Here is a 10,920-nt window from a genome sequence, read left to right as displayed (position 1 = left end):
GTGCCCATTCTGAGGAGTATAAGAACAAGTAGAAAATCAAGTTTGAGATCTTCTATCCATTGGTCCTTTGTATTCTGCTTTCATTCCCTCAGGCATTTCATATTTACTCATTTACGGTGTTTTGCTTACTTTTCTCTTTATTATCCATTCCAGACTATTATTAATAGTATTGCTTTCCTTACTACGTCTTCTCATACTTTGGAATATGCCTCACTCTTTCATGGTTAATCATTGAAACATCTTGATTGAGCCCTCCATTGATTCTTTTATATTGATACAATCATAATCCATGAGCCATAAAATTAGAAGCAAAAGATTCTTACGTATCTCTCACATAGTATAGAATAGTATAAACTAGATTTCTGTTCTATTAGTGTTGGACCTCAGAGTTCCAGACATGGAATAGTCATCATCCATGACTCATACCGCCACCAGTAGTCATCATTGATCCAGACTTGGCCCTCATTGTAATTTGGGTCTACATGAATTTTATTAATTCATCAAGCCACTAATAATAATAAATACCTGAAGTCATAAAATATGACAGTACGATCCTTAAATATCTGTCTATAGAATTATTACTCACGGAAATACATCTCTTTCATTGGTTTATTTCAGTGTTGCATATAAGGATTAACCAAAACAATGCTTCATATCAACCCCCTACTTGTAACGGGGTCATGGTTAATCTTCCAAAATTATACTTCGTATTTTTAAAATGATACAGCGAATGCCTGAATGCCTTAAAAAAAAGACTGAAACCAAGACAACAACCTTGACTACGACTTACATTGATCTCCATGCTCCTAATGCAGAGATGTAACTATGGAGTTCATGGCCGTGGAAGATGCTTACATCAGCTTGAGGGTATTCATTCTAAGAAGTGCAGAGCAGGGGAGGTAATAAAATAGGTTGAGACATTATCTGCATTGGTTCTTGAATTTTTATTTAGTCAATCATTTGGGCAGTTATTTGGGATAACATTTTGCCTTCACTTAAGTAAACAATATCAATCTTGTCACTGACACAGAACACTGACTATCAGTAACACCACCCGTACCATCCTTAAAATGTAACACCCTTATGCCATTTATTTCCTAGTGAATATCAGTGTTTTGAATATATATCAACAATATTTCTTGCCTTACCATACATTTTTTATAACTGGATAATGCTTAACCTTATTCATCTGTATACATTTTTTATGTGTTTTCTTTTGGTCCAGTTATAATAATAGTTTGAAAATGCATGAACACAAAGATCAAGACAAAATCCTTGCATACTCCTGACATCTGTTTATAGAATTATTTCAAAAAGAGAAAATGGACCATATTTCTTTTGTGTTGGACCTCAGAGTTCCAGACACGTAACATTCATGGTATATGACTCATATGCCACTGGTCGTCATCATTGATCCAAGATTAGCCCACGTCCTCTCTTTCATTTCTACAATAATTATTGATTAATTCCTTAACTCACTAATTGTACTTTTAAACACCATGACTCCCAAAACACTGAGAAAGAGCTCTAGTATCCTTAATCTGTATATAGAATCATTCTCATATATCAGTATATGTCTTTCATTAATATCTTCAGTTTTTCATATATGCATCCATCGATACAATGCTTCCCATCTATCCTGGGTTTATCACTAGGCTACAGGTGGCCTTATCTGATTTTATTTCCAACTTTGTTACACAGTGAACACTCTTAAACAAACAAACAAACAAAAAACCCAAACCAAGACAAGAACTTTATTACTCACACTGGTCTCTATGCTCCTAATAAATAGATGCAACCAGGAGCTCAGGACCATGGAAGATGCTTACAGTAGTTCAAGCGAGTCCATTCTGAGGAGTACAGATCAGAACAGGCGATACAAAAATTATACCTTCTCTCCATTGTTGCTTGCTTTTCATCTTTAGTTCAGACGGTCATTTATGCGATTAATTCAAAGTATATTTCTTTCATTTTCTCTTAAGAAACCACTTTTGAGCTCGCCACAGACCCAGAACATAAACATTGTCCATAACTTATACTGTCTATATTATCCCTAACCCAAGAGGTAACAGTCATAGGCACCTCATTTCTCATTGGACTTCAGGATTTTCAAGATATATTAATAAGCATTTCTTGTTTGATCACGTATTTTTATAATTAGACACTGCTTCACTTCATTTATCTTTCTTTACTTCTTTCTTTCTTTCTCTCTTTTTTTTTTCCAACTCACTTATCCAATTAAAATAATGGAATGGGGGCGCCTGGGTGGCTCAGTCGGTTAAGCGTCTGACTTCAGCCCGGGTCACGATCTCGCGGTCCGTGAGTTCGAGCCCCGCATCAGGCTCTGGGCTGACGGCTCAGAGCCTGGAGCCTGCTTCCGATTCTGTGTCTCCCTCTCTCTCTGCCCCTCCCCCGTTCATGCTCTGTCTCTCTCTGTCCCAAAAATAAATAAACGTTAAAAAAAAAACTTAAAAAAAAAAAACTTTAAAATAATGGAATGAAAAACCATGAGCACAGAGACCCCGCCCCCCCGCCAAAAAAAAAAAAATCTTTGTATATTCCTGACATCTGCGTGTAGAATCCTTTTCAACAAAAGGAACGGACTAGATTTCTCTTCTATTGGACCTCAGAGTTCCAGACACGTATTCATCACATATGACTCATACGCCACCAGTGGTCATCATCGATCCATTATTGTCCCTCTTTTTCTTCATTTATTTCTATTTATTCACTAGTCATTACTTCACTAATAATAGTTTCTAATCATTACGATTCACAAAAACCCAAGAAGAGTTTTTACGTCCCAACTCTGTATAGAAAATCATTCTCACATCAATCTCTTTCAGTAATTAACCTCAGTTTTATGTACATGCAATAATCAATATAAGGCACCACCTCAGTATCACACTTATGACTACTCCACAGTCTACTATACAGTTTTCTTAATAATATGGTGACTACTCTTAAACAAACCACCCAAATCAAGCAACTCTGACTATTACTCACACTGGTCTCCATGCTCCTAACACACATATGCCACCATAGAGCTCGTGACCATGAAAGATGTTACATCAGCTCAGGTGTGTCCATTCTAAGGAGTACAGAGCAGAACAGGTGATTAGTTAACAACAAAAGAACAAAAAACAAAACAGATCTTATCTCTACTGACCCTTGAGTTCTGCATTTCAGTTACTCATTGATACATTTATTAATTTTTCATAAATATGTTTTTTCTCTTAACAAGAGGAACCATCTCTACCTTGGATATGATCGAGAACAAGAAAATTGACTCCTACTAAACAGTGTCTACATGATCTTTTTTTAAAATTATTTTTTATGTTTACTTATTTCCAAGACAGAGAGAGACAAAGCATGAGTGGGGGAGGGGCAGAGAAAGAGGGAGATACAGAATCTGAAGCAGGCTCCAGGCTCTGAGCTGTCAGCACAGGGCCCGACGCGGGGCTCGAACTCACAAACCGTGAGATCATGACCTGAGCCGAAGTCGGTTGCTCAACCGACTGAGCCACCCAGGCGCCGCAACATGATCTTAAATGAGAGACAACGTTCTTAATCCATCTATTTCTTTATGAACATCAGTGTTTTCAATTTTTATTAATAATATTTTTTGCCTCATTACATATGTTTATAATGGAAAATCACTTCATCCTCTTCTTTACTTATATATTTATATTTGTTTAATGGTTCTATCATGGATTCATTAGTAATAGTAAATCGAAATTTGTGAACCTAAAATAAGAACCTGGTATCTGTATATTCTTGACATCTGTCCAATGGATCATTTCAAACAGGAAACAGACCAGGTACACCACCAGTCATCATTACTGGTCCCTTCTAGATCCTCACTCGCTTCATTTGTTTTACATTTATCCTCAATTAAATCATTAATTCAGAGACATTATTCAAGAAAACATGAGCACGAGATCCTTGAATATCCTTAATGCTGTTCTATAGAATCCTTTCCCATATACACCATATTTTTTCCATCTCTTTGATTAATCAACAGTAAGAATGTTTCCTATCAAATCTATTATTGTGCCTTGGATAACTTTTTTATGATGTTTAATGCTTTTTAACAATGCCGGAAACACTCTTAACCAAATGATTAAAACCAAGCTAAGATCTTTGACTATTGCTCACTTTGTTCTCTCTCCTGACAGAGACAACACAATTTTAAGCACGGCAGAAGCTAAAATCAGATCAGTGCGTCCATTCTGAAGAGTACCAAGAAGACACAATGATTTTTACAAAATGAGACACTGTCCCCACCGACCCACAATTTTCATCTTTCATGTCCTTAGTCATTTAAGCGTTTATTAATTTGTGGTAATATTTATTTTCCTCTCAATACAACAAACCTCAAACTCACAACTGACTCAGGGTGATGCCGACTACTACCTATCACCATCCATGTCACAATTACTCAAATATGTAATACACTTGGCCCATTTATTACCCATTCCAGTGAATATTAATATTCATTTCCCTGACTATATATTTTAGTAATGAACAATGCTTCATCCTCTTCACCTTTATTCATTTATACATTTGCTAATTTATTCTGCCATTGATTCTTTCGGACAGTTTTATAATTCATGAACACAAAGACCAAGAAAGATTATAGCCCTGCCTCTAGACCTCTGCCTATAGTATGACTGGAAATATGGGGAATAGACTAGGTTCCTTTCCGGTTGGCCCTCAGTGTTCCACACTCATTATTCATCATCCATGAGTCATACACCAACAGTCATCATCACTGGTCCATGATTGGCTGTCTTTCTGTCCACTCTCATCTGTGCTTCTTTATTGACTAATTCATTAATAAAGAAATACGCATAAATCACACCAAAAAAGAAGATCCTTCAATATCCCTAACATTTATCAATAATGTCATATATAAATAGACTAAATCCTTTTGATTAACTGAACTTAGTGTTTGTTTCTTTAGGGATTGATCATTCTAATGTTTCATATCAATCCAATACTGCACATTGGCATGGTTGGCCTTCTTTGTACTGCTTAAACCAAGAGAAGAATTTTGACTCTTACTCACATTGATCTCCATGCTCCTAACAGGGAGATGCCAACATAAACATGATGACTGTGGGTTAATCCTTAAATCAGCTCAAGGGTGTCCATTCTGAGAGCAAAGAGCAGAGCAGATGACAAAAAATCAAGATGTTTATCCATTGATTCATAGATTATACCATTCATTTATGTCGTCGTTCAGGTATTTACTATGTTAATATATTTCTTCTTAATAAATCAAATGTCAAATGTGAAAGTGACTCACACAACAACTGACTGTAACTTATAATGTTCTATTACTACCTTTGCATCAGAGACAAAACACACTTGACAAAATGGTCCATTTGCTGTCAATTCCAAATCATAATGATGCGATTTTTCTTTGCACATTCCTGATGTCCAGTTTGAAGGGTCGATTCAAATAGAGGTACTGGACTAGATTTCTTTCATATGGGACCTCAGAGTTCCAGACACGTATTCATCATATATGACTCATACGCCATCACTGGTCATCATCGATCCAATATTGTCCCTTATTTTCTTCATTCATTTCTATGGGTTTATTGATTATAGAATTATTTCACTAATAACAATTTTAAATGCTATCATTCATAAAAACCCAAGAAGAGTCTTTGTGTCCGTAGTCTATATACAGAACTAGTCTCACATCCATATTTCTCATTATTATCTGTTTTTCTTATATACATCAATCAAAATAATGTTAACTATATCCCATATTTATTACTGTAACTGTATCCCATACTTATGCAATTGTATACTTATGTTCTTTAAAAATTCTTTGCACCTTTATACAAACAACCTTAAAGTAGTATACTGAAACCAAGAAAATAACCTCAACTGTTACTCACATTAATTTCTGTCCTATTATAGAGAGGCAACCATAGAGCTCTTGACCATGGAAGATGCTAACTCAGCTCAAGTGCATCGTTCTGAGGAATACAGAACAGAGTAATGGTAAAAAAAAAAAAAAAAAATGAGACCTAATCACCATTGATCCTTGCTTTCTGAGTTTTATTAATTAGGTATTTATTACTTCTTCTTAATGTGTATTTTTATCTTTACAAAGGAAAAACTCAATCTAAATATTGACCCAAAAAACAAAATTCACTCTTCCTCATCAGGGTCTATATGATCTTTAGCCATTTGGTCCATTAATTTCTTAATGATTATCAATGGTTTTAAAATTATTAATGATACCTTTTGTCTCACCACATATATCCATAACTGGACTGGGCTTTACTTTCTCCACTTATATTTCTTTAATAGTTCTATCATTATTCCATTAATAATAACGAATCTATGTCTATGAAATCAGTACAAGAATACAATCTTTGTGTATTCCTGACATCTCTTCATAGAGCCAATTTCAGCAGAAGAAGGAGAGTGATTATGTCCCACATGAGACGTCAGGGTTCCAGACACATATTTTCATCATCCTTGACTCCTATGCTTCCGGCCATCCTCACTGATCCCTGCCTGAGTCTATTTTTCTTTGTTCATGTCTACATTTGTATCAATTAAATTATGAATTTGTTTATGATAATAAAAATAATACGTGTCATAAAAACACAAGAACAGATTCTTGAATATCCCTACCATCAGTTTACAGAATCATTTCCGACAGACTATACTTCTTTCATTAATAGACCTCATTCCTGTACGTTATAAATCAACATAATGTTTTATATCTTATTTATCATAAGTCATCATAAACTTTTAAATTAATTTAATAATTGGGGCGCCTGGGTGGCGCAGTCGGTTAAGCGTCCGACTTCAGCCAGGTCACGATCTCGCGGTCCGTGAGTTCGAGCCCCGCGTCAGGCTCTGGGCTGATGGCTCAGAGCCTGGAGCCTGTTTCCGATTCTGTGTCTCCCTCTCTCTCTGCCCCTCCCCCGTTCATGCTCTGTCTCTCTCTGTCCCAAAAATAAATAAACGTTGAAAAAAAAAATTTAATAATTGTCAATAATACCATAAATACCCTTAAACAAATGACCAAATCCAAGATGACAATGTTGGCCATTACTCACTTTGGTCTCTTTCCTTACACAGAGGCACCATGACTATTTTGATGACTGCACATGCTGAAATCGCTTCCAGCATCCAGTCCAAGCAGATTAAAATGTCGAGACTTTCTCTCCATTGATTCATAGGTTCCACTATTTGTTTGCATAGTCACTTGGGCATGTATTAATTTCTGGTAATATTTATTTTTCTCTTAATAAGTTCAATCTCAAAGTTCTAACTGATTCTATTAACACTGTCTTGTCATTCTCGCTCAAGACATACATATTTGATCATTTTATTTTCCATTCCAATTATATTTCCTTATTATATATCTTAACCGTAAATCATATTCAACCCTCTTTATATTTGCTCATTTACATTTTTATTTATCCTACTATCGATTTTTTTTTCTACTGAAGTACAGTTGACACGCAATGTTACTTTAGTTTCAGGTATACAACATAGTGATTCGATAACTCTCTACAACTCTATATATGTAACACTGTGCTCACCACAATGGGAGATACCACCAGTCACCATCCAATGCTATTACAATACTGGGTACGTTGCCTGTGTTCCCTACACTGTACCTCCTGGGACTTATTCATTCCATAACTGGAAGCCTGTACCTCCCTCTCCCCTTTCCCCTCAACCCCTTCCCTTAGCCCCCTCCCCTCTGGCAACCACCAGTTTGGTCTCTATATTTCCACCATTTATTTTTTATAATAATACTTTTATTTTTAAAAAAAAAAATTTTTAACATTTATTTATTTTTGAGACAGAGAGAGAGACAGAGCATGAACAGGGGAGGGGCAGAGAGAGAGGGAGACACAGAATCTGAAACAGGCTCCAGGCTCTGAGCTGTCAGCACAGAGCCCAACGTGGGGCTCGAACTCACGGACCGTGAGATCATGACCTGAGCTGAAGTTGGACACTTAACCGACCGAGCCACCCAGGCGCCCCTATAATAATACTTTTAAATATTCATGTACACAAAGGCCAGGGACATGATCCTCGCATACGCCTGACATCTCTCTAGAGGATCACTTCAAATGGGGAGAAAGGACTAGATTTCTTCTGTGCTGGACCTCAGAGTTCCAGACATGGAGGGTTCATCATCTAAGACTCTTATGTCTCCACTTGTTATCATTTATCCGGGGATATCCCTGATTATTTTCAATCATGTCTACGTGTTTTTATTAATTCAATTCACTATTAATAATAAAATAAGGGGGCGCCTGGGTGGCTCAGTCGGTTGAGCCTCCGACTTCAGCTCAGGTCATGATCTCACGGCTCGTAGGTTTGAGCCCCACATCAGGCTCTTTGCCAACAGCTCAGAGCCTGGAGCCTGCTTCGGATTCTGTGTCTCCCTCTCTCTCTGCCCCTCCCCTGCTCGTGCTCTGTCTCTCTCTCTCTCAAAAATAAACATTAAAATAATAATAATAATAATAATAATGAGTACCTAGGATGTCAAAAATTTGAAACTAGACCCTTGAATATCTCTAATATCTGTGTATAGAATTGCTTCACACAGACATATATTTCCTCAATGCCCTCAAAATTTCCGAATTAATATACTGCTTCCTATTAATATCATTTTTCTTTTTAACAGGTTTGGAAATTACTGATCATATTTCACACTTTTTAATAATGCGAAGACATTTTTTTTTAAACCACAAAACCAAGAAAAGAATTCTGACGATTACTCACGTTTTGTTCTGTGCTCTTCACACACAGATGCATCCATAGGGCTCGTGACTATGGAGGGATGTCTAAATCAGCCGAGTGGGACCATTCTAAGGTGGACAAGACAAAGCAGATGATGATAAAAGATGGAGCCCTTGTGTTCATTCATCCCTGTCCATCTTTCATTCAGTCATGTAGGCAGGTAGTGATTTGGGATAATGTATGTTTTATATTTTTTCTGACGTGAATGAACAATATTGATCTTGCCCCTGACAGGAAACTCTTACTTACAAATATCTAATTGTCACAAAATAGATGTGTATGTACCTTTCATAATGGATCTTTGTTTTCAATATGTAGTAATAGCATTTCTTGCCAAGCCACGCATTTTATTAATTGGACAAAGTTCCATTACCTTCATCTTTATTTATATATATGCTTATTGATGATTTAATTGAACTAATTATAAAAATAGAAGTGCATGAATGTAAAGGCCAAAAGAAGTTGCTTGTGTATTCCTGACATGTGTCTATAGAATCCCTCGAAACAGGGGCAATGGACCAGAATCCATCCGTGTTGGACATCAGAGTTCCAGACACATATTCATCATGGATGACTCATATGCCATCAGTGGTCATCATTGATCCAGTGTTGTCCCTATTCGTTCATTTCTACAGTGTTTATTGGCTAATTCATTAATTCACTAATTATTTTGAAACCCAGTTATCACCAAAGACAGCCCTGAAGTCCCTATTCTGTACATAGAAATTTTTCCATGTCTATATATCGCTTTCTTTAAATATCCTATGTTTTTACATTTCATATCATTTCAACTTTTATACGCAGGGCTACAGCTGACCATCTTTATTCAATATGGCACTTTTCAAAAACACAGTGAACACCCTGCAAAAAAGAAAAACTCACTGAAAGCCAGACAAGAACTCCAACTCTTACGCACATTGGTCCCTCTGCCACCGGGTCATGCTACTTGAATCAGGTCAAGTGTGTCCGTTCTGAGAAGAACAAAGCATAACTGATTAAAAAAAAAAAGTTACATTTTTATTCCCATTGATTCTATATTTCCACATTTTTTTACCCACTCACTTAGGAATTTATAATGATGCCTTGTGTAAATACTTTCATCTTAACAAAATAAACAGCAGCAAACTTGAAATAGATCCACAACAAAAAACTGACTCTTAACTACCTGTGTCAACATGATCCTTGGTCAAACAGGCGACACTCCTAATCCATCCATATTCCTTAATGAGTTTCAGTGTTTTCAATTGTGTTAATAATATCTCATGCCTGCCCACATGTGTTCATAGTTGAACAATGCTTCACCCTTTCTTATTTGTTATTTGTATTTCTTTCATAGTCCTACAATTTGTCCATTAACAATAATAAATCAAAGGCTATCAGCCAAGTTCCTATATTGGACATAAACCTAACATCTGTCTATAGGATTAAATAAACAGAATACACTATGTAGTATACTGGACCTCGGAATCCAGACACGTAGTATTCATTGTCCGTGACTCATCCACCACCATTCACCATCACTGTTCATGATTAGGCCTCTTTCTTGTTATTCTCATAAACATTTGCTTATGGCTTCACAAGATTCGTAAATACACAGAATTAAAAACACATAAATACAAGATCCCTTAACAGCCTTTATCTCTCCAAACTTTTCCAGAGACTAACTCTTTGTTTCAAAAGCTGACCTCAAGATTTACATTAATGGATTCATCAACTCAATGTGCCATATCAATCTGGTATTTAACTGGTGTATTTTGCCTTCTTTGACTGTATTTAATATTTGGAGTAACACAGGGAATACCCTTAAAGAAACCACCTAAGCTCAAGCATTGACATTACTCACCCTAGTCTCCAATGTTCCTAACAACATAGATGCAACTGGAGACCGCATGCCTCGGAAGAGGCTTACATCGGCTCAAGTGGGTCCATTCTGAGGAGTACAGATCAGAGCAGATAACAATAAAGTGAGGAACTCTTTGCATGGAAAAAACTCACATTTCTTTTCTGTTGGACCTCGGGGTTCCACACACACATCCTTCATCACGCAGGACTCCTACCCTGGCAGTTATCATCACTGATCCAAGGAGCACCACTGTCTCTCCATTTAGTTCTATATTGTTT

General features: G+C 36.5%; 1 long non-coding RNA gene and 10 other non-coding genes across 11 annotated transcripts in view; all 11 read right to left on the bottom strand.

The window, feature by feature from the left end:
- Positions 1-376: 376 nt before the first annotated feature.
- On the bottom strand, positions 377-452 carry LOC125169278 (small nucleolar RNA SNORD113/SNORD114 family). The gene has a single exon (XR_007153593.1). It is a non-coding gene; the product is annotated as a small nucleolar RNA SNORD113/SNORD114 family (small nucleolar RNA).
- An 891-nt stretch (positions 453-1,343) lies between these two features.
- LOC125169283 (small nucleolar RNA SNORD113/SNORD114 family) lies at positions 1,344-1,418 on the bottom strand. The gene has a single exon (XR_007153598.1). It is a non-coding gene; the product is annotated as a small nucleolar RNA SNORD113/SNORD114 family (small nucleolar RNA).
- Positions 1,419-2,619: 1,201 nt separating this feature from the next.
- On the bottom strand, positions 2,620-2,691 carry LOC125169272 (small nucleolar RNA SNORD113/SNORD114 family). Its single transcript, XR_007153587.1, has one exon. It is a non-coding gene; the product is annotated as a small nucleolar RNA SNORD113/SNORD114 family (small nucleolar RNA).
- A 2,018-nt stretch (positions 2,692-4,709) lies between these two features.
- Positions 4,710-4,782, bottom strand: LOC125169301 (small nucleolar RNA SNORD113/SNORD114 family). The gene has a single exon (XR_007153615.1). It is a non-coding gene; the product is annotated as a small nucleolar RNA SNORD113/SNORD114 family (small nucleolar RNA).
- A 715-nt stretch (positions 4,783-5,497) lies between these two features.
- LOC125169285 (small nucleolar RNA SNORD113/SNORD114 family) lies at positions 5,498-5,569 on the bottom strand. The gene has a single exon (XR_007153600.1). It is a non-coding gene; the product is annotated as a small nucleolar RNA SNORD113/SNORD114 family (small nucleolar RNA).
- An 897-nt stretch (positions 5,570-6,466) lies between these two features.
- LOC125169323 (small nucleolar RNA SNORD113/SNORD114 family) lies at positions 6,467-6,540 on the bottom strand. The gene has a single exon (XR_007153634.1). It is a non-coding gene; the product is annotated as a small nucleolar RNA SNORD113/SNORD114 family (small nucleolar RNA).
- Positions 6,541-8,153: 1,613 nt separating this feature from the next.
- On the bottom strand, positions 8,154-8,228 carry LOC125169303 (small nucleolar RNA SNORD113/SNORD114 family). Its single transcript, XR_007153616.1, has one exon. It is a non-coding gene; the product is annotated as a small nucleolar RNA SNORD113/SNORD114 family (small nucleolar RNA).
- Positions 8,229-9,333: 1,105 nt separating this feature from the next.
- LOC125169282 (small nucleolar RNA SNORD113/SNORD114 family) lies at positions 9,334-9,405 on the bottom strand. The gene has a single exon (XR_007153597.1). It is a non-coding gene; the product is annotated as a small nucleolar RNA SNORD113/SNORD114 family (small nucleolar RNA).
- An 848-nt stretch (positions 9,406-10,253) lies between these two features.
- Positions 10,254-10,327, bottom strand: LOC125169320 (small nucleolar RNA SNORD113/SNORD114 family). Its single transcript, XR_007153631.1, has one exon. It is a non-coding gene; the product is annotated as a small nucleolar RNA SNORD113/SNORD114 family (small nucleolar RNA).
- Positions 10,328-10,643: 316 nt separating this feature from the next.
- The window catches only part of LOC125167194 (uncharacterized), a 7,078-nt gene continuing 6,801 nt past the window's right edge, over positions 10,644-10,920 (bottom strand). Inside the window, exon 5 of the long non-coding RNA XR_007152691.1 lies at positions 10,644-10,729. This is a non-coding gene — a long non-coding RNA (uncharacterized LOC125167194). The remainder of the gene's footprint in view (positions 10,730-10,920) is intronic.
- On the bottom strand, positions 10,807-10,881 carry LOC125169317 (small nucleolar RNA SNORD113/SNORD114 family). Its single transcript, XR_007153629.1, has one exon. It is a non-coding gene; the product is annotated as a small nucleolar RNA SNORD113/SNORD114 family (small nucleolar RNA).

The sequence above is a fragment of the Prionailurus viverrinus genome, chromosome B3 (assembly GCF_022837055.1).
Source record: "Prionailurus viverrinus isolate Anna chromosome B3, UM_Priviv_1.0, whole genome shotgun sequence".
NCBI classification, from domain to species: domain Eukaryota; kingdom Metazoa; phylum Chordata; class Mammalia; order Carnivora; family Felidae; genus Prionailurus; species Prionailurus viverrinus.
The sequence above is the reverse complement of the archived record's forward strand: the minus strand, read 5'-3'. Positions and strand labels throughout refer to the sequence as shown.